At 40.8% G+C, this 24,234-nt stretch overlaps 1 pseudogene; it reads right to left on the bottom strand.

Moving 5' to 3' along the window:
* Positions 1-17,800: 17,800 nt before the first annotated feature.
* On the bottom strand, positions 17,801-18,740 carry LOC139311044 (olfactory receptor 2A12-like; annotated as a pseudogene).
* Between the last annotated feature and the right edge of the window lie 5,494 nt (positions 18,741-24,234).

The following is a 24,234-nucleotide window of genomic DNA, read 5'->3' on the forward strand; positions in this document are numbered from 1 at the left end:
ATACTATTAGCTATTGCAAGGAAAGGAAATAGAAGAGAAAGGGGGAAAATGCCATTCTCAATTTAAGCATACAGTATTTATATTCTTAACTATTTAAACATAACAAAACCAGTGGTGAAATCCAAATTTTTTTACTACTGGTTCTGTGGGCGTGGCTTGGTGGGCATGGCAGGGGAAGGATACTGCAAAATCTCCATTCCCACCCCACTCCAGGGGAAGGATACTGCAAAATCTCCTTTCCCACCCCACTCTGGGGCCAGCCAGAGGTGGTATTTGCCAGTTCTCTGAACTCAAAATTTTCGCTACCGGTTCTCCGAACTGCTCAAAATTTCCACTACAGGTTCTACAGAACCTGTCAGAACCTGCTGGATTTCACCCCTGAACAAAACGTCATACATACTACTTCAGGGAATGTTCAAATTTCTAAGGTGGTTTTCAGGTTCAATTGACGTTAGAAGCTTTGATTGATCAATGATGTGCCATCAAATAAGTGTTGACTTTTAGTGATCACATCAATGACTTCTTTTTCTTTTTATCATGATAATCTGTTCCTAACCTAGTTTTTCAGGTCTCCCAACAGTGCACTGATTGTCACTGTAACTAAGTCCATTCACTTTGTTTCTGGTCATTCTCTTCATCTCTTACCTGCCATCCCAGCATTTAGAGCCTTCTCTACCAACTGCTTTTCTGTAGCACCCTTCTTGATTGCTTGTTCCTAGATCCTAAAAGGAATAAGTTATCTACCACTCTGATATCTTCATTGTCAATTCTAAGACTGGTTGTTGTATCTATTGTCATTAGTTTGGTTGTCTTCACATTTGATTTTATTCCCACTTTTTTTTTCATTATGCTTGACTTTTATTACTAAGGCTTGCAAATCCCTTGCAATTTTGTCTATCATCAACCTAGTGCAGCTTATTGATGTTTTTTTCCCTCCAGTTTTAAAACAACACTCATCTACTTCCAGTTCAGCTTTCCTTAAATTCCCTATATTCAGCTTATAACCTCAATAAACAAAGAGAGAATATATAACCTTGTCTCACTCTTTTGTCAAGCTGACACAAGATTGTTTCATCATGTAGGAACTTTAAGAAAAGGGAAAAATGTTCTGAGGTATAGATGTTTTCTCATCAGCCAATAATTCCAATGCAAAGGCCACAATGACCTGCCTTTGCATTCTGAAAGAAAAGCTAAAGACCTTGAGTTAGAAGAAATTTGACAATGAGCTTCCAGACATTTTGGGAGAAGATGCTTTGCCTAGGGCTGAGAGAGAGTGACTGGCCCAAGGTCAACCAACTGGTATTGGGTCAAAAATAATTTATTTCTTGCTCTGAATTTTAAAAAAAACTTGATGTAGTTGTTAACATTCATTGTTATCATACTAATCTTTCACATTATTTGTAAAGCAAATAATATGGTGGTATATAAGTCTAGGTCGATGATGGCGAACCTATGGCATGCATGCCACAGGTGGCATGTGTAGCCATATCAGTGGGCATGCAAGCTTAGCTCCAGTGCACACCAGCTGATTTCCGGGCCTTCTGGGCCCACCAGAAGTAGGGAAACAGGCTGTTTCCTGCCTCTGGAGGGCCTGGGGGTGGGTGGGAAAGGCCCGTTTTTGCCCTCCCCAGACTCATAGAGAGGATCTGGAGCCAGGTGAGACAGAAAAACGGGCCTACTGGGCCATACATGCCAGGAGTGGGGGGGAAGGGGGTCACGGGCGCATGCGCAGGGACAGGGCACATAGAATTATGGGTGTGGGCACGCACGCATGCAACCCCCGTCACAACCCCCTTTCTAGGGGTAGTGAAGTAAAAAGAGGTGCCCTGCAGATCGCAGAGAGCCACAATTCTCCCGCTTAACCCAGGGCTTCTTGTCTCTCATCCACAACGAGGAGACGAGGCAGCCATCATGGCTGCCATGAAGCTGGGACAGCCAAGGCAACAAAGAAATGTGCCGGAGCGGTGTACATGAACAGTGACTGGAGCTTGGTGAGAAGCTTCCATTTTTATTTAGACCCCAACTTTAAAAAAAAAGAGAGAATGGAAAATCCAGGAAAAGAGACTCTTAGAATTATTTCTTAAAGCAGCGAACTATCATAGAGAGAAAAATCCTAGACCCGAAAGAAAGGAACTAAAGGGAAAAAAGCTAAAGACCTTTTAAAACATAGAAAATTGGGTTTTTAAACTGGGTAGGCGTTGTTTTGGAAAGGCATTATAAAATCCTGAAACTATCTACTTGAATCTACTTGAATAGCCGACTTGGACTACTTAAATTGAACTGATTAATAATCCTGAGATGTAAAGAACTATGATTATTGAACTTTCTGAGGAACAACATTTAACTTTTTTTAAAAAAAATTGATTTATATGCCGCCCTTCTCCAGAGACTCAGGGCGGCTTACAATGTGTTAAGCAATAGCCTTCATACTTTTGTATATTTATACTAAGTCAGTTTATTGCCCCCATAATCTGGGTCCTCATTTTACCTACCTTAGTGAGCCAGGTTAAGATCCAATATTGGGACAAAATTCAAATATTATAATTCTAAATCTTTGGTCAAGACAGAAGTGCCTCTTCCGTGCCAAGGTGCTAAGCTGGCAAAAGGTATTTGACGTAGGTACAGAATTGTAAAAGGGCAAACTGACCCTAAACAGATACATCCTGTTGTTTAATGTTTATTGCATCCCAAATGTCATGCATATCCCTGGATAAGGGGTGCTGCTTCCTTTATTGCCCTTGAGGCGTCTCCTAGCCTCTTATCTCCTTTTGTTATGTCTTGAGCTCCGGAGCAGAGAACCTGAGTATGTGAGAAGAAGATTGTTATTTCCTTTCCCAGAGATAGATGAAAGGGCAGCTTCTACGTGTGAAATGTATCACTCTCTGTAATAATTTTGCCTTTAAACTGTATAAATACATGGCCAGAAGAAGCCATCGGCGTTCAGACTTTTTGTTTGCCTTTGGGCTGTTTGAACTGTGCACAATAAACTTTTTCCTGCATTGAAGAGCTTGGCCTAGTCCCGTTTCTTTTCCTGCAATATTAGAAAGGATGGAAGGCTGAGTCAACCTTGAGCCTGGTGAGATTTGAACTTGCAGTAATTGCAGGCAGCAGATGTAAGTGGATGTTAATAACAGTGCTTTAGTCTGCTGAGCCACCAGAGCTCCTTAAATATATTGTTTTTGGGCTTGAGCAAGAGCGGGACTTACTAAAATAAGACAAGATGCTCCATCAGGGGGAAATGAGTGAGATTTCAAGAGAAATGGCATTGATGTTTCAAAGCATTAGGGGTACTATGACAAAGAACCACAGAGAGATAAAGAACCTAATGCAAGACATAAATGGGAAAATAGAAAATATGCTACAACTGATAATAAATGAAGATGAAAGAGCCCAGAAAAGAGAGGAGACAGCAGAAAGAATGGAGGAAAAGATAGAATAGACAAACCAGCAAACAAAGCAAGAAGATGAGAAGGAGAAGACAATAAAGATAATAATGACTGATGAAATAAACAAAGGGAAAAGGACTTTAAGAGGTTTAAAAATGGAATAGGATAACCTGGAAGATACTTTTGAAAGGGAGATAAGGGTTTGGGAGGACACTCTGAAGACCTGGCAGCTTAGGAGGATAGAGATGGGAGAAGTATTCGGACTGAATAGTGAAGGCACAGATGCTGATAGAGACAAAGATCCAAGAGAGGAGTATGGGAGGCAAGCCAAAAAATGAATAAACATTGAAGTATTAAAACAGGCAAGAGATGATGGATAGCAAGGAATTATTACTACTTTTTCTTCTTTTTTCTAATATAATGATGGCCTGATTAAAAACTAGAATAGAGGTAGAAATAAGAATACACACCTTTATATAAAGCAATAGTTAGATGGAAAGATTGGAGATTGAAAGATTGAAATCCACAATGGATTTCAGTGGTTAAACACGCTATCTATAGACAACATTGTTCATTTTTAGTAATAAGATCCATTGCAACTCCTTGTTATGATTGATAAGGCTGGATTATACTATGGGGGGAAACTCTGGTTCCTTAATTAAATCCACCGTGAGCTTACCACAAACAATAACATTGCTGAAATTAATGAAGATTTCCGTATATCAGAAAGTGCAATCAAAATAGTGAAAACTAAATTCAGGATTATGTACGTGGGAGTCAGGCTTAACCTATTTTCACTCACGTGTTCTGAATGATCGTGTCTGTGCTATCTTTAGTTGTGTTTCTGTGAAATATTTTTTGAAGTGTAATTCCAGCCTGCATTTCTTGCAGATGAAAGAAGGCTAGGGATTAAAATAGAAACAGCTGAAAAACAGAATAATTTATAAAATTAAGTTGCAGTTCCCTAGGAAAAATGAATTATCTCGACCTTTTTCATTCAGGGTTCAAGCCTGGGCATCGGTTGGAGACTGCATTTGTTGTTCAGATAATTGCCATTTATTGGAATCTTAGTAGGGACAGAGATAGAAGCCCTTTTTTTGGTTCTCTTGGTGGCTTTTGATACCATTAACCATGTGCCCTGGGTTAGGTTTAGCACCACTATTTTACAAGGAGGAAGAGAGGGAGGGAGGGGGGACTTGGGGGTCCTCCTAAACTCACAGCTATTGTTGAATGCCATGTGACTAAAAGAGTTTGCCCGACTTTATTTCAACTTTCTTGAAGAGGATGGATCTAGGTAGAGCATTACCACCTTATCACCACATTGTTAAACTTCTTCAATATATTCTACATGGGAATGCCTTTGAAAACATTTTAGAAAATAAAATTGATGCAAAATGTAACAGTCCATTTTTTGACTAGTGCTAGGCCCTTTGATCACAGTATACAGTATATATACTGCATTGCCTATAGGTTTCCAGGTACTAGGGATAGTTTGACTTGTAAAGTCCCATATGGTTGGACACCAAGGTTCTTGCAGGATCACCAAACCAGAGTCAACTTTTACAAAGATAAACTGCTGCTGATGCCTCATTCAGGTGCAGATTTTTAAGGCTGAAAAGCAATGATGATGACGACGACGATGACAATGGCACCATTGATGATGGCTGCTGGAAGCTAAGACTGAACTCTTCTAGACAGCATTGGCGATCCGATTGTTCCTCATCATTATTATGCTTTATGTTGTTACTATTACTGTGGTTTTTAAGTATAAGAATTGTTTTCTTTTTTCATGTTATTAAGGCTGTAGGTCACATTTATTACATTTGCCTTTTCTTTACCATGGAAGTTTTGTTACATTTTATTTTGCTATAAGCCACTGGGAGTCTGAATAATCTTCATGATAATGATGTAACATATTTATGTACCTGTCTGTATCTGATGATGATTGATGCAGCTACAGACAGGTACATCATTAATGTACTACAATGTGCTACAGATAGGTACATTGTTGATGTACCTGTCTGCACCTGTCTATAGTACATTGTTCATCAAACATTTCAAGGCAAAGAATTTCTTTTTCATAGGACTCAATATTTAAGTTTCTAGTTTCCAATATTGACAATTACTGTTACACTATTTGTCCATTAATTGACATTTTGGATGTGCATTCTAACAAACCTGAAATGGATAGGAGGTGGTGTTGCTGAATGTAAAAAAAACCTTTGATACAGTGCATTTTTTGCCAAATATGGATTTCCCACTTTTTTATTAATTGGATTAAAGTATGGTATTAAAAGGATTGTTACAAATGGAATTATTTCCTTATATATTAACTGGTCTTATGGAACGTATCAAGGATGGTTTTTATCTCTTCCCACATTTAATTTGACAAAAGAAACATTGACCTCTTTTGTCAAGCAAGCAAGACTATTCTGGATATAAATGTAGCTGGACTCCTACATAAATTGTTATTATATGCTGATATTGTATTAAATGTTGTTCAAATATGCCAATCCTGAAGATCCAGTTTACTGTTAGTCACTGATGTACTATAATTTCCTACTAAGTTGGTAAACATCTTTTATAAGGATTACACCCAGATATTTGAAACCTGAAAATATTAAGAATCAATCTGGATGGACTATTCAACCTTTGTTGAATATGAATTGGAATATTTTTTATATTAAATCTGATTGATTGTATTTGACCCTCAATTCAAATGCTTTTTTAAAAAAAGAGACATAATGTATTTAAGTATGGGTAGGAATTGTTTTCTTTCGGGAGTAAAAACACCAACATCATATGAGGTTATTACTCTTAGCTATTGTTGATAGAAACTCTCTTTGAAATCCACTAACTGATGGCTTCCACGAAGCCAGATTGATCTGGCATATAGGAGTCATGAATCCATCATATTTATTGGCCAATATGGATGAGAATAATTTTATATCTTGTTTAAAACACGATATGACCGGAGATGGTGACTGAGTTATGCATGGCCATAACCGCAAGCCTGAAACAATGGATTGCATCTTTCTAATCAGGATAATATTGAGTGATACCATGCTGCCCAATGGGGACTCTGCTGTAAAACTATCCATTCTTAGGGGGTTTCCCAAATTAATTTATATTTTCCTTCTCTACTCCCACATCTCCTTGTTAGAAACTGAGGCTGAATACATGAAGGAATGAGCTTATATGTTTTAAGTTAATTTTATTAAAAACTGTATTAAACCTACATGTGTTAGGACTGAAGGAATTGTAAATTGGGAAGAAAAAATGAAACGATTACAGAATATTTCCAAATACCGGAGTATCAATGGCAAAAATACCGGATTTTGCTTGAATTGAAATAACATACATATTGTACTTTTTTTTCCCAAAGTGCCTTAACTAGCATCTTGTTCCAAATTCATGTTTTAAAGTAGATTAAACAGGACTGAATTTAGTTCATTTTTAGAGCTTCTACTTTTACTTTCCTCTGCAACAGGGAGATACAAATAATTTTAAGTTCCATTTTATTTATGAATAGCGAAATCACTATCTATTCACTTCAACAAATGAGTTCTCATTTAGTCCTGTCTTTTTTTAGCTGTTCAACAGTAAAGGAACAAGCAGACAAGAAACATGGAAAAAATTAGCATGTGGTAGAGCAGTCATAAAGGCCTTGGAAAATATATATTTTACAAAGATCAGAACTGTAGAAGGCACAGTATTCTCTATGACATTCTATAGAAGCAAGGACTTTGAAGAAGTCTCTGTTCTGATGTAAACCACAGGTTAAATTTAATCCCCAGATGCTTATTAAAATTATCAAAACTTTGAAAACATCTCCCTGAAGAGGCAAGATGTTTAGAGCAAGATTAGAAATGTCCCTTGGAAAGTCAGCCAAGGCTCTCTATAGACCTATCTTACCATCAACTGTTCAACTCGCCTCTAAGGATTATTAATCCCCATTGGATGGGACGGAAGGTGATAACCAAATACACAGATATGTTCTTCATTAATATGCTCCTTTGGGTTCAGAATTGCTGAATATAGTTGAAATTAATATGGTTTCAATAGGTTGTCTCAGTAGCACATAACCCACAATAGATTATACACACACACACACACACATACATATACACACACACACACATATACACACACACAAACATGCCTTCATTATCATCATTAGTTATCATGACCTACATCATCATCTCTGATGAAGTTTAATAAATCAACATAACAAATGACAGGGTTAAATGAAAATTTCCAACAGATACAGGAGAGGGTACTAAATGAGATGGAGAAAATACTGTAAAGGCAGTACTGAAAACTGAGATTAAGAATTTTATAAAAAGCGATCAAAATAAGAGGAGTAATAAAATTAAAAGATAAGAAAATTTGAAAAAAAGATTGAAATCTCAAGGCTTGAAAAGTAAATAGAAGGAACAATAAATACTTTAAAATAGGCATACAAATAATGCAACCCGCCAAGCAGCTCTGTCCAGACCAATTGCATTTTTTGAAAACTCATACAATCCACTTTGCTAAATGCTAAATGCAGGTTGTCTGAGAAGCCATTTTTTCCCAAAGGGACAAGCCCATCCCACTCGCACCAGTGGAAGATGCCTGCTAGAGAATAGAAACAGGCAGGGTCAAGGAGAAGAGCCTTTTCCGCTGTGGCCCCATCCCTGTGGCATATTCTACTACTGGAGGTAAAAACTGTCCCCTCCCTTTGGACCTTCCAGAAGGGTATCAAAACCTGGCTTTGTCAGCTGACCTGGGGCCCTGAGGAAGACGCTCACTGCTGAAGGTGACTGATGGGATAAGAAGGCCTCATCCCTATTCCAGTAGTGCTATTCAGACGGTTCTATCCGGTTCTGGCAAACCGGTAGCAGTGGCTGCGAGAGGCTCCGCCCATCAGCCCGGATGTCATCACATCCCATTTTTGACACTCTGCGCATGCACAGAGGTGGCGCGTGCACTCCTATTTGTGAACCGGTAGCGAAGGTAAGTGAATACCATCGCTGCCCTATTCCATTAATTAATGTTGCACCATCAGGAAGAAGCTGCCATCTAATTTTCCACAGCCACCTCCAAGCCTCACCAACACTGCCAGCTCCATCATTACTCCTGGCCACATAGGTAACTGTCAGCAGAGAAAACAAAGCAAGCATGGCATCATGTTTTGAACATTGAAAACTATTTCCTATCATGGAAAAATTTGCTTCTTGAAGATGACATTCATTCCTAGCTCAAGTAGATCAACCTTTTTGGGGAAGAAAAGCAGAAAGCTCTAAACTACATACATGTTCAAGGCTCCTATGTAAAAGTCCATCAGGACATTGAATTACCAATATTAAATAATATATTCCTGAATCATGTATTTTTTTATTCCACACATAATTTTGGGACACATGCCATGTAAGTTATAGAACATATTAATGTTCCCTATGAGAGATCCATTTGTGTTGATAGCTCATAACTGCTCACACACATGGTTTGAAAATATGAGGTTTGTCATCTTGCATTTAGTGTCTCAGTTGGAGATTGCAACTGTATACTTTTGTAATACAACAGAATTTTGGAATCTGAATGCACCTGATTCCTTTTCTTGACTTTCATTACCTGATTCAGAATCAAACTCAGAGGAATATGCCTGTCAGATTGGTGATCTAGATACTGTATATTTTAATTTTAAGGAATTATCTTTAACAGAACCTTGCTTTACTGTTGGCAAGTTGCTTTGATCACAACACTTCAACATATGGGTCAAACCCCAATCAATGACCACAAGCAATCCCTGTTCCACTGCAATAATCTAAGAATATGCAGAATGAATGAACTGATATCCCAGAATTAGTATGTGCAAATTGCTAAAGCTGATGAAAGCATCAAGATGTGGTGCAATCCAAACAGATTCTCCATCCTGAGTTTTATTGGCCAAATATGAACTCATATGTTGGATACTTTATCAAGAACTCAGCTGCTTGTGTGAAAGCTTACCCTTTACCCAATGATCAAACACTGTTGCCCTGTTCTACTATCATCTCATCCTTGGATCAAATTGAGAATTGCTTTTGTTAAACTGGAGAACCAATTTGCCCTAATGGCTAAGGAATCAGACTAGAATCTGGGAAACTGGGAATTCTAGTCCTACCTAGGCACAAAGCAATAGAAAGACTAGAGCTATACTTTATTATAGCTTTATTTATTATGTGATTGAGAATGTTTTAACAGCATCACTGTTTGGTTTGGTGGCTGCAATGCTTCAGAGAGAAAGTCCATATAGAGAGTGGTAAGGACAACCAAGAAGATTATAGGAAGTTCGCTTCCTGTCATTCAGGATATTGCTTATAAGGAGCTGCGATGGCGCAGTGGTTAGAGTGCAGTACTGCAAGCTACTTCTGCTGATCACCGGCTGCCAGCAGTTTGGCAGATCGAATCTCACCAGGCTCAAGGTTGACTCAGCCTTCCATCCTTTCGAGGTTGGTAAAATGAGGAGCCAGATTGTTGAGGGCAATATGCTGACTCTTTAAACTGCTTAGAGAGGGCTGTAAAGCACTATGAAGCAGTATATAAGTCTAAGTGCTATTGCTATTACTAGCTATGTGTTTCTAATACTGCTTATAAGAGCTAGACACCTAGCTCTTATATTGTAATGGCCAGATTGTTAGAGACCCCACACACCCATTTCATGGTCTGTTTCTGTTGATCCCCTCTGGGAGGAGGTTTTGAAGTATTTCTAGCAGGACTACCAGATTCTATAACAGCTTTGTTCGCTATGCCATCCGTCTGGTAAACTCGTAAGATTCGTTTCTCTTACCATGTACATGTATACATCCAAACTAGACTGTGTTGTTTCTCTGTGTCATATAATATATGCGGGTATATGCATAATTTGGTATTTATTTATTTTGTTTATGTAGTGTATATTAGAGATGGAGACCCTTTGAGAGCTGAATGCAATGAAATTTCATTTTAATGTATGCCAATTAGTGTACATTCAAAGTGACAGTAAAGTTATTCTAAGTCTAAGTCTAAGTTTATTGAGGTAGATAGGCTATAACAAAATTCTGCAAGACTGATTGTACTGCGCCTTCCTTATTTATTTATTTATTTATTTATTTATTTATTTATTTATTTATTTATTTATTTATTATATTTATATACCGCCATTCTCCCGAAGGACTCAGGGCAGTGAACAGCCAGGATCAAATACATAAATATAAAAGTTAAAAACAATTTAAAACCAGATTAAATACTTTGGCCCACAATTAAAACATCCCATTAAAATCCAATTTAAAATTTAAAACCGTTAAAATTAGGCTAGCCCGGCTTGCTGGAATAACAAAGTCTTCAGGGCACGGCGGAAAGTGCGCAAGTCCGGGATCCTCCATAGCTCCGGGGGCAGCTCGTTCCAGAGGGCAGGAGCCCCCACTGAGAAGGCTCTCCCCCGGGGAGTTGCCAGTCGACATTGTCTGACCGACGCCACCCTGAGGAGCCCCGCCCTGTGGGAGCGTACTGGCCGGTGGGAGGCTGTCGGTAGCAGAAGGCGGTCCCATAAGTACCCAGGTCCTAAGCCATGGAGCGTTTTAAAGATGTTAATCAGCACCTTGAATCGCACCCAGAAGATCACTGGGAGCCAATGCAGCTCGCGCAGGAGAGGTGTTACATGGGAGCGCCCCGCCGCTCCCATAATCACCTGCGCGGCCGCATTTTGGACCAGCTGGAGCCTCCGGATACTCTTCAAGGGGAGCCCCATGTAGGGGTTCGTATATCCCAGTGAATCAAAATGTTTCTGAGCTGCTTCTAAATATTATCTTGTTTCCCAGGATTGAAAGAAAGTTTACCCCTCTTTGCCTAGGAAATGGTTCATGCATATTTCTGTCATGGTTCTCACTTACAACCCTGTCATGGTTACAACCTGGCTTTGATGGGTATCTGATGGGCTTGATGGTACCTTAGTCTGAATCCAAACCATGGTGGAAATTATTGCTATTATAGTAGTCTATTAAAATCACTATTGAAATTGCTATGAATTCAATGGGTTGCTATGATACGGGAATTGCAAGTGTCTCCTCTATATAATAAGGCAAAATAAAAGTTTGAATGATTTTGAGAAATAAACACACAACAATCTAGAAACTTTTCCCCCAGGGAAATATTTATTTAGCCATTCATTGCAGCATTATACCACACTTCTCCTTAGGCTGGAATACATAAAAATAATTTCATCTTATCAACATAACAAAACAGAAGGTGTTAGACTCACCTGAAAGCAATTTGTCCAAAGTTACTTGGTTAATTAAATGAACATGATATAAATTTTAATGTTTTTAATATATACACTATGAAATCATAATCATTCTTATCAATCTGTCAGGTATGCTTCCTTCAATATCCAGGAAAGAAAAACCCAAACTCAAACATTTTGAAAAGTTTGGTACTTTTACTGAATATGAAATGATCGTAACCCAGGTAAAGCTGGAAGTGAGCAAAACGCGTGAAATAGCATCTACTAAGCTTCTCCCCCCCCGTGTCCATTGGTCATCAGCCAATCCAAAGGTCTCCCAAAGGTCAGGTGGCATCACGTCTGGCAGCGTCATTCATCAGGAATGTAGGGCAGTTGGTCAGCCGTTCCCTTTGAAGATCCACTTTCGATTCCTTGGAAGACACGTCCTACAATGGAAAGAAAAAAAACACCTCCTGCATCTTCCCCCCCCTTCGCCCCATAACTAATCCCTCCCCCGTTTCTTATGGCAGCTGAAGCAGGCAAAGCTGAGGCTGACATTCGGCCCCTCTTGCAGAAGAGACGTTAATCCTAAATAAGAGGAAAGAAAAGAGAGAGGAACAGAATATATACAATAATTAAGGTTTGTCTGGATATTTAGTATAGAATTGCTGTACTTTCTTGGGAGCTCGGACATCCCGTTTATTCACCCATTCAGCTTGAGACAAAGGGAAATGTTTCCAAGCAATCAAATATTGGACTTTACCATGGTGTTTTCTAGAGTCCAAGATTTCTTTAACTTCAAAATGTTGCTCCCCCTCTATGAGAATGGGAATGGGAGGGGTGCTTTGATCAGCCCTTAGGGGAGACGAGTGTTCAGGTTTCAATAAACTAACATGAAATACAGGATGTATACGTCTCAACGTTTTTGGCAATTCCAATTCAACTGTTACTGGATTAATCAGTCTAATCACATGGAATGGTCCCACATACTTAGGCCCCAGCTTTTTGGACTTCTGGGTGGTCTGTAAGTATTTGGTAGATAAATAGACTTTATCCCCCACTTTATAAATGTGAGCTGGGGACCTTTTCTTATCGGCTTGCGCCTTATGAGCCCGGTGTGCCTCATCTAATGCCTTTCGAGTCACTGCCCATGTGCTCTTTAATTGTTCAATCCAATCCATCAAGGAGGGATTTTGGGGATCATCTTGTGGTAGCTCGGGAATGGGTACAAAATCCTGGCCCGATGTGACCTTAAAAGGGGTGAATCCGGTGCTACTGTGTACAGAATTGTTATATGCCACTTCTGCAAATGGCAACAAGTCTACCCAATTGTCTTGCTGGTAATTTACATAACACCTCAGGTATTGTTCGAGCACCCCATTGGTTCTTTCACAGGCCCCATTTGTCTGAGGGTGGTGACTGGAACTTAACCCCTGTGCGGAGCCTATCAGTTTCAAAAACTCCTTCCAGAAACTGGAAGTAAATTGCACACCCCTGTCAGAAATTATTCTTTTCGGAGATCCATGTAATCGGTAAATCTGCCGAATAAACAGTTTTGCGAGGGTTTTTGCTGAAGGGATCTTTGAGCAAGGGATGAAATGTACTTGTTTGGAAAACAAATCAGTTACTACCCAAATGACAGTGCAGCCCTCACTGTCTGGTAAGTCCACAATAAAATCCATAGATATTTCTTTCCATGGGACGTTCTGTCTAGCCACACTTTGCAGTAATCCAGGGGATTTTCCTAGAGGTCTTTTAGCCGAGGCACATACTGGACAGCTAGCCACATATGCCTCTATGTCCTTTTTAAGTGCAGGCCACCAAAATTGTCTCTTAACAAGATGTAGAGTCTTGACAAACGCAAAGTGTCCTGCGGCCTTAGCATCATGAGCATATGTCAATACGGTTGTCCTTAAAGTGGTTGGAACATACAATTTCGATCCAACCCAAGCTAGTCCGTCACGAAGTGTGCATTCATTCGAGTGGTTCTTAAACCACTCGTCAGTTTTTAGCGCTTCTCGCAATTTTCCGAGTAAATCCCCCGAGAGTTCTGGTTCGGCTTTACGCTGCGCTCTGGTAGTGACAGGTGTTGCCAATTGTGTCAAGGAGATCATTGGTTGAACCACTTCCTTCTTGATGCTGTTGTACTGCGGCAATCTGGAAAGTGCGTCCGCCATGAAGTTTTTCCCACCAGGAAGGTAACGTAAAGTGAAATTGAAATGCTTGAAATGTTGGGCCCAACGAGCCTGTTTTGGTGATAGTTTGCGTGGTGTTTTTAATGCTTCTAGATTCTTATGATCAGTCCACACTTCGAAAGGATGTTTCGCCCCTTCTAAAAACTGTCTCCATGTTAACAGTGCCCATCTAACTGCAAATGCCTCTTTCTCCCATATGGCCCATCTCCTTTCCGTGTCTGATAGTTTACGGGACGTGTATTCACAGGGTTGCAATATCCCGTTTTCATTCTTTTGCAAGAGTATTGCTCCTACAGCTACGTCGCTAGCGTCAGCTTGTACTACAAAAGGTTGTTCCATGTCGGGGTGTTTGAGGACAGGTTCAGCCGCAAACAGCCATTTTAATTTTTCGAAAGCAGCTTGACAGTTCATAGTCCATTCTAGTGGTTTCGAAGGTTTGGGGCTTACTTCCCCTTTGGTTTTTAACAAGTCTGTAATTGGTAGTGCGATTTTCACGAAAGAGGGGATAAATTGTCTATAAAAGTTAGCAAACCCTAAGAAACTGTGTAACTGTTTACGGGTGCGCGGTGCGGCCCATTCCAGTACTGCCCGGACCTTTTCAGGGTCCATCTCTTTTCCCTCATGCAATATACGATATTCAAGATAGTCGATTTTGTCTTGGTGAAATTCACATTTAGAAAGTTTGGCATAGAGTTCAGCTGCTCTGAGTTTCTTCAAGACCGCTCGAACCAATCTTACATGGTCGGCCATGTTGTCAGAATAAATCAGGATGTCATCCAAATAGACCAACACCCCCTTATACAGGTGCTCGTGCAATACTTCGTTGATCAACTGCATGAATACAGCCGGGGCTCCCTGTAGTCCAAAAGGGAGTACTCTAAACTGGAAACATCCCAGTGGGCAATTAAATGCTGTCTTCCATTCATCTCCCTCTTTTATTCTCACTCGGTAGTATGCCTCTCTTAAATCAAGTTTGGTGAAAATTTTTCCCTTCCCTAAATGGGCTAACATGTCCTTCATGAGTGGGAGGGGATAGACATTTTCTACGCAAATCGCGTTCATGTTTCTATAATCAACTACTAAATGGAAGGATCCATCTTTCTTTTCGCGGAACATTACTGGCGCCGCTACCTTGGGTTTGGCTCGTTCGATGAATTCCCGTTCTAAGTTTTTGTCAATAAAATTTCGCAATTCCCCCAATTCTCGAGGTGTCATGGGGTAAATTTTTGGTTTGGGAAGCTTCACCCCAGGGAGTATTTCAATGGTGCAGTCAGTGGCCCTGTGGGGAGGCAGAGCATCCGATGCTTTTTTGCTAAACACTTCCTTGAGATCCCAATATTCCTTTGGAATTTTCTCTTCTCCCTCAATATAGTTAATGGCTACTGCCACCCTTTCTGGTCTTATGTCATCCCTCAGGGGGGGCCCTTCCTTTTTCGGAGTTGGTTCTGCCGTGCGGATGCGCAGGACCCCCGTCTTCCAATTTACTCGTGGGTTCCATTTGCGAAACTAGGGCAGTCCTAGAATGAGGGGTCTTTCCATACCAGGGGCTACAATAAATCTGAGATTCTCTACATGATTCCCCAACTGCAGTTCAAGGGGTTCGGTCATAAAGCTAGCTGGGCCCCCTCCTGCAATTGACCCGTCTAATTGACAAAATGCAATGGGTCTTTTTAAAGTTTTTAGTCTCAGTCCCATTTCCTCCACTACTTTGGGGCTAATTATGCACCTAGTGCACCCCGAGTCCAACAGGGCTAACAATTGCGCGTGAGCCCCTGTGGAGGGCACCCTTATTTCTACAGGGGAGTGAACTCAACGACTTCTCCTTTCAGGGCGGTGCCACGGGTTTTGGCGGGTATTTTGTCGCCTTTCTTTTGGCCGGCCCCGGTAGCTTTTGGCGGTGGCTTGGAGAAACATTCGGCAGCCCGGTGACCCTCCTTCCCACATTTGAAACAGGTGAAGGGCTTTGACTTGGGTTTGAATTCAGTCTTCCCACCAGTCATCTTGGGTGCCCCCTTACGGTGGAAAGAGGATGACTGGTTCCCCCATCCGCCTTCCTCGGAGTTCGCTCCGTCTTAGCTCGATCTCTACATCCTCAGCTACTATGTACTATCTATCCAAATCATCGGGGACCCCCATGCTTCTGCAGTCTCGATATATCTCTTCATTCAATCCATCCTTGAAACTCTCCAAAAGAGCCATTTCTGACCAGCCTGTCATATAGGGTGCCAGTTCACGAAACTCTTGGATATACTCTGCCACCGGCCTCCGGCCCTGCTGAATGCTCTTCATTCTGAGTCTCGCCTTTCGTTCAGCTAAATGGTCTTCAAAACGCCTCCTAAGGGCCCTCATGAACTGGTTGTAATTTCTCAGCAAGAGGGAGTTGTTATTGTGGAGAACCACCATCCACTCAGCAGCTACTCCCTCTAGGGCATTCGCGACGCTTCTGACTTTAGCCGCCTCTGTTTCGTAGTCCTCCCCCCAGTCCTGCATGTGGTTCCACACTTGGGTCAGGAAAAATCCCAAGGCTTTAGGATTCCCATCAAACTTCCCAGGAAGGGGGGGGATTTTGGGCTTTTTACGTCTGCGGTGGGGGGGCCTGCAAGGCTGGGGTTCTCTGGCCGGCTGCATCTCTCCCTCGAGCTGCCGAAGCCTGGGATGTTCCCTCCTCAAACTCTTCCTCTCCCCCGCAGGCTGTCTCTTCTGGCTCCCCCCTGGGGCTTGCTCCCCCCTTCTCCACAGGAATTCCAAAAGACTCACGTTTTTTTCTGCTTTCTTCTACATCACGGATAAGCTGCAAGGCTTGTTCTATCATGAGACGTTCCTTTTGCTCTTGCATCCACACTGCCTCCTTTTTACGGGGTCTGGAAGTCGTCACTCCCCGGGGGTCCTCCCCCCAGTCCGGCAGTCTCCCCACTCCTTTCGACCATCTAGCTTCCTCCAGCTCCAAACGGAGTCTTTCCAACCATTCAGCAGTCTCTTTTTCCGACTGGAGGGTGGTTGAACTCGCTGCCCCCATCTTCTCTTCTCCATCACTCCCTTGATCTGACATATTTTGGATTTACAGTCCGCTCGGTTTTTGTCCGGGATGACTGGATGTGACTTCAGGTATGCTTCCTTCAATATCCAGGAAAGAAAAACCCAAACTCAAACATTTTGAAAAGTTTAGTACTTTTACTGAATATGAAATGATCGTAACCCAGGTAAAGCTGGAAGTGACCAAAACGCGCGAAATAGCATCTACTAAGCTTCTCCCCCCCCCGTGTCCATTGGTCATCAGCCAATCCAAAGGTCTTCCAAAGGTCAGGTGGCATCACGTCTGGCAGCGTCATTCATCAGGAATGTAGGGCAGTTGGTCAGTCGTTCCCTTTAAAGATCCACTTTCGATTCCTTGGAAGACACGTCCTACAATGGAAAGAAAAAAAACACCTCCTGCATCTTCCCACCCCCCCCCTTTGCCCCATAACTAATCCCTCTCCCGTTTCTTATGGCAGCTGAAGCAGGCAAAGCTGAGGCTGACACAATCAGTACTTTAAAAAACACTGGGATTTAACAAATGACAGACCCGAAATGAAAATAGAGCATGCATAGTCACAATTCCTCTGCTAACAATTGGAGCAAATCTTTTCAGCACAGAGAGCTTAAATGGATATTTCAGTAAAAAAACCAACTTCTATTACGAAACTTGTAAAAAGTCAACATTGCTAATATGACAAATATTATGGATGAGGAAGGAAACAACTTTCAGTTAAGTCCAGCCTCACCCACCTGGTGTGCAAAAATGAAAAGGTCCATTGCAAAATCTTTACAGTTTTTCTCTTCGCCCATGCCTTGAATGTAGCAAGATCTTAAATATCCACTGTTGTACTACCATTACATTGTTAAGAGGACATAAGTCTCCAGGTTATCAATATAAAGCATCAACCACGTTGAGTCTAACATGTTTCCAGTTAGACCACATTTGAGGTGAACATTTCATTCTGACCTCCAATACATTTTTAAGTCCCATGACAGACATTGCATCTCTGCAACACTTTCACCAAGGCCCCTTTCACATCCTTGTTCCTGAGACTGTAAATCATGGGGTTGAACATGGGTGTGACAATGCTATAGAACAAGGAGACCATTTTATCCTGGTCTGGTGAATGGCTTGAGCCAGGTCTCATGTACATGAACATAGCACTTCCGTAAAACAATGCCACCACAGTCATGTGGGAGACACACATAGAGAAAGCTTTACGCCGGCCTTGTGTGGAGTGAATCTTCAAGATCGTTATTAGAATGTGGACATATGTGATCAGTATAAAGGAGAAGGGACACAAAAGAATGAGGACAGCAATGACAAATACAATCATTTCATTGAGATGGGTGTCAGCACACACAAGTTTTAGCAGAACCAGGATGTCACAATAAAAGTGGTTAATGACATTTGGACCACAATAAGGCATTTGGAGAGTATTGACTACATGCACCATTGCAAGGAAGAAGCCAAAGAACCAGGCTGCTAAAGCCAACTTGATGCAGACTTTCTGGTTCATAATGAGGGTATAGCGCAGAGGGTAACATATGGCCACAAAGCTATCATAGGCCATGACTGCAAGGAGGACACACTCAGTAATGGCCATGCCAAAGAAAAAGTATATCTGAGCACCACAACCAGCAAATGAAATGGTCTTCTTTGGGATCCACAGGTTGGTTAATAACTGAGGAATGACACTGGTTATGTACCAGTATCTCTACAAAGGAGAGCTTACTTAAGAAGAAGTACATGGGGGTGTGGAGTTGAGAATCCAGCCAAATGAGCATCAGGATGACCACATTGCCCATTAATGTGATGCCGTAGACAATCACAAACATCCCAAAGAGAACAAAGCGTGTCTTTGGTCCACTGGTAAGACCCAAGAGGAAAAATTCTGCCACTGTTGTTTGATTTGCCATCTCTTCCTCCACTGCAGTGGAAGAAACAGCTTCCCCTGTAAAATAGAATGTTATCAAGTATATTAATCAATGAGAGATCCTATTAGAATTTACTGCATTTGTTCACTTATATTAAAGTCAAAGAAGTAACATTTATTCAACAACTCTGGTTTTCTTCATTCCTGCAAACATTCCTGGAATAATTCCTACCCAGCAGTATATTGTTACAAAATTTCAGGGTTTTCAGTTTTTGTCATTTTTTTTATCTATGTCAGTGATGGCTAATCTTTTTGCCGTCGTGTGCCAAAAGCGGGATAAACGTGGGGGGGGTCGCGCATGTGTGTGCCCACACCCATGATTCAATGTGCCTCACCCCCCACTTATGCACAAACGACCCCCAGCGCTCCCCCCGCTTTTGGCCCATTCTAGGAGCCTGGGAAGGGCGAAAATGGCCTCTCCTCCCCCCCTCAGGAGGCCCTTTAGAGACTGGAAACAGCTTGTTTCCCGACTTCGGTAGGCCCAGAAGATCCGAAAATCAGCTGGCGAGCATGCACATGCGTGCAGGAGCTGAGCTAGGGCAACGCTTGCGTGCCTACTGATATGGCTCTTCGTGCCATCTGTGGCACGCGTGCCATAGGTTCGCCATCACGGATCTATGTATTAAATTAATAAATTGGATCCTTCATCACAATGAGCTCAGAGTGATATTGTGCAAGAATGTAATTCATATTACTAATAAAAATAAGGCATAAAATGAGGGCATAAGGCATAAAGTTTTAAAAGGAGACAAAGTGGGGCCAAAATAAAATGCACATGTAACAAAGTGATTATACAAATATCCAAATTATTATTAGCCAAAATTAACAAGATCCTTAAAGACAACTTGTAAGGGCCATGTGAATACATACAGGTGAAAGTATCACAGATAAACTGTGAAGTTCCTTCCAAGCAAGTATGATCAGAAAGTGGAGAGACATTGTGGCCATTTCCACAATAGCAATTTTTGCCATTTTCGAGAATCATCCAACTATTGTGCCAATCTAAAAGTAATCAGGACTGGCCCTACATCACTTCAGTGATGTTGGGGTGATGGAGTGCTTTAATTTCCTAATGAGGAAGCAGCCTAAACTAATTTAATAATAAATTAGAATAACAATATAACTAATATTGCAATATTTTAATGCAAATGTAGTATTTTATGTATTGTAAATAATATAAATAATGTCAGCCTCCTCTGGAACCACCTGTGCTCCGCCGAACAAACACCACACGCACACACTCAAAGGTGAAGCTATCCGGTTTAATCATAGTTTACACGGTGGTCATACAGTAAGCGCTGAAGTTTTCTAATGAAAAACAAAGTCGGAGACGCCCGATTCCTCCACTTATCTGGCTTTATAGAACGCCCCCAAGCGCCCCGCCCTTGCTCAATTGTGCATTTAAAGTGACCGTGCTATTTACTCCTTCAGGTTCCTTGTGGATTGCCAGTTACTTCCGGATCTCGCTGTCCCTCGTATTGAAGGGCATTTCTTTCCTTTGACATTGTTTTATTGACCCTGTCCCCAGATTCCCTATACCGTCCACCACCTGATATCACCGTGCCCTGCTAAACGCTACAACACCCCCCCTTCACCGTGTCCCTGTTCTTCTGGCTTGTCACAGTCCCCGGGATCATGTGTCGAGGGAATGGCTGACACTCGACAAATAATAATAAATAAGAGAGGATATCTTATCAGGTATGACAAATTTTCAGTTGAAAGCTAGCAGAAATTTAGGATTCAATCTTGGCTTCAGGAGAATGCAATTCCTATACAACATCAAAGATAGCATTTCTTATTTTTGTGCTCGTCAAATGTGGTAGGAGCACAATTTGCAGAATTCTTAATCTAAGTTCTCAATACATCAGCACTGGAAAGCAACTTTGCTTTTCATTAGAGCCCCATGATCTATCTTTAGAAATAACATGCAAAAACAGTGAGTGATTTGGCCTCCAGAAATTTGTTTACCTAAAGTTAAATCAAGCATTTAATTCATAAATACTTGTTTATTAAGTATTTAACTAATTCATACTTACTTGTTTACCTACTTGCTTACTTACTTTACTTATTTAAAATATTTATTATCACTATCATCATTTTCATATTGCTGCCATCAGTATCAGAAAATGCTTCCTTTTTTGAATGACTAACAAATTATGAATCAAAGCCCTTTGTGCATCAGCTTCAAACAACATTGGACCAGCATGAATGAAATACTCCCCAATCCAATGCAGACCTAAAATAGTTCCATTGTATAAGCATTACCACCACCCCCTCACCATTTTCCTACATAAAATAAATACAACTTGAATGTACAAGTGACAACACACTAATCAAACCTAGTGCTATTCTGTTCTGTTGAATTATAAGATTTACCATCTTCACTCAGCATGGTCAGGAGAAAAATGTTGTCCAACAGATCTGGGAAATATCAGAGAGGGAAGGAAATGCTAGTTTAGTACAGTTTTAGTAATGGCTTCTCATATTGCAAATTTTCAAATTATCAACCCCAGTCAGTCTTAGATTACAATAAGCAGTTGTAAACTGCTTTTTAAACTGCAGTTTAAAAAAAAATTGCTTCCTCTATAGTTTTCAGCTATGAAAAAAAATCAATAGTAGCTTTTTCTTTACTTACCCAGGTTAGTAATGATTAAAAGAAATGGATAAATTGATTCTGTTGTGGGTTATGTGCTACTGAGACCACCTGTTGCGACTATACATCTTTGATTCAACTATGTGCGGCATTTCTGACGCCAAAGGAGCCTATTACATATCTATGTATTCTGTTATCACCGTCTGTCCCACCCAATGGGGATTAAGACCAAATAATCTTCAGAGGTGAGTTGAATAGTGATGGTAAAATAGGTCCAAAGAGAGCCTTGGCTGACTTTCCAAGGGACATTTTCAATCTTGGAAACCTTGTGACTTCAGGGATGTATTTCCAAAATAAATTTTTGACAACCTTGCATTTTAATGAGCATTTGGGGACTAAAGTTAACCTGAAGTTTATATCATAACAGAGCCAAGCATTGAGACTGCACATCAAAAGCTGCTAAATTGCATTAAAGAGATGGCAATAGATAGCTCCTCTATGTAATGCATAGCTGGCACATGAGGGAGAAATTTAGGGAGAACTTTCTGCTGAAGCTCTGGGCTGGAGCATCTTTAAATATCAGAAGCTTACCAAAAAATGTTATTTGGTCACACCCTTTTCAAAAGCCATAAACAGATGGACCCAAATTTGTGGAAGGTCAGAAAAATAATTGAAAACTAGTGACTGGTGAAAAAAAAAGTCTTCTTTGTGGAAGTGGAACTGCAAATCCTCTTAATGATGTCTACTGCTGTTGGCTCTATTCTTCCTGTCATGTTCATTTAGTGAAAAATAAATTATTACATACATCTTACTTTTGAAAATACTAATTTTGCCATAATTTTGTTATTTTTTGACAATTTTTCTTCCAAAATGATTGGATCAGAATCAGAAATATTCCAAATAATAAGCCTTCATCCTTATATTTTAAGAAAAAAAAAAACATGAGTGGATGGGTAGGCCCAGTGTAGCACCTTTTTAGTGATATCTGATGAGAGATGTTTTATGCCGTCATCTTGAGATTAGCAACATCCTAGACAAATCTGAAGCAGAGTGACAGTGAGTGAGAATGAATGCTAAGGATATCCCTGACTCTCTAACTCCATCTGAGGTCAGTAAGTTGAGCAGTACTGAAGAGTTATTTCTGCTAAAAAAAAGATTCCCTAGGATGGATCAGTTGGTCACCTCTGTTCCAAATAGGATCACATAGATTTCTCTTTCTCCCTCCCTCCCTCCCTCCCCTCCCCCTCCCCCTCCCTTCCCCCCTCCAGGTGTGGTATTCACTTACCTTCCCTACCGGTTCACAAATATTTGTGTGTGTGCTCGCACCACTCACATGTGCCATCTTCATGCATGGACAAGGCCTTCCACGCATGAACAGAGCCTCGAAAATGTGAAAAAATGGGATGTCATGATGTCCGCATGGGTGGGCGGGGCATCCTGCAGTCACCCTTACCAGTTCGCCCAATCCGGATAGAACCGGCTGAATACCACAACTCCCTCCCTCCCTCCCTCTCTCTTTCTCTCTCTCTCCCCCCTTACACTGTCTTAATTCTTCTCACTTCCTTTTTATTTATATATTTATTTATTTATTTTGATTTATATATGGCTCTGGGTGATGAACAGAATTTAAATAGAAACTGCAATATAACAAATTACAAACATGCCGTGCTAAACATAACAATTCAAAACAAAAAGGGCATCTGAGACTAAAAAGCAATACTGTATAAAATAATATTAACACTCCAAGGATGTGAGAGAGCCATGTGGGAATTGGTTGATTTTCTGTTTCATTCTTCTGCCCTGTGCACTTGGGGACATTGGTTGTGGTGTGATATATGATTTTGGACAGAATGTGGGGCACTTTCCAGCTTCTCCTACAATTGGGTCTGTTACATTACTTGCAGAGGTGGGATTCAGCCGGTTCTGACCGGTTCCGGTGAACCGGATGTTAATTTTACATCCAGTTCGGCAAACTGGTAGTTCCAATGACTGACTGGCCCCGCCCCACCCTGCCCTGCCCCTTCCAGGAATCCTCATGCAGTCCGTTTTGGATCCCAGGTAAGTGCAGGGGGCACATGGAGCCCGGGGAGGTGGAAAAAGCCACCTGTTTTTGCTCCCAGGGGGATGCAGGAAGCCGAGTGCTGCCTGTCACACCCCCTGAGCACACCCACCATGGCCACACCCAGCCGGTCATTAGGGCAGAGAACCGGTTGTTAATTTATTTGAATCCCACCACTGATTAGTTGAATATAACTGGATTTAACATTTGGGGGGGGCATATGTTAAATTGGTTTTGGGCGTAATCTTCATGAGTTCCAAAATAGTCTAATGAAAATTGATTGGTTTTTTTTTATCTCAAACCCATTAGAATTTCGTTGTTTAAAGATTGATTTGTTGAAGTTTTGTACATATCTAAAGTTAAGAATCTGATACTGTACAATACTAGGAAACTTTTGAGATTGGAATTATTTCTACATTTGTGTTACACCATTATTTGTGGGGAGAGGGACACTTTTTAACCGGTAGTTAGTTTTGATAGGTTTTAGCTTTTGTATGTACAGTTTATTTTATAAGAGTTTTATGATCTACCTGCTGGTCAACAATAAATGAATCAGATCAGGAGGGCATTGTATTTGATTATCTTTGACCAATTTCAAGAAGATATTGCATTGGTTTCTCTAGATTTGCATAAGACTTTTGATTTAGTGGAATGGGCCTTTTGATTTGAAGTTCTTCTCCAAAGTCAAATTTTTGGAAGATTCATATTGGTTATAAAGTGCCTCTATATCACAATTGATGTTGTGGTTAGAATGAATTGCCATGCTATTGCCACAAGAACACTATTTTGGGAAAGCCGACAATTATAGTGCCCCTCTTTCTCCCT

The sequence above is a fragment of the Pituophis catenifer genome, unplaced genomic scaffold, assembly GCF_029215685.1.
Source record: "Pituophis catenifer annectens isolate HBS135680 unplaced genomic scaffold, rPitCat1.0.hap2 SCAF_2, whole genome shotgun sequence".
Taxonomy (NCBI): Eukaryota; Metazoa; Chordata; class Lepidosauria; order Squamata; family Colubridae; genus Pituophis; species Pituophis catenifer.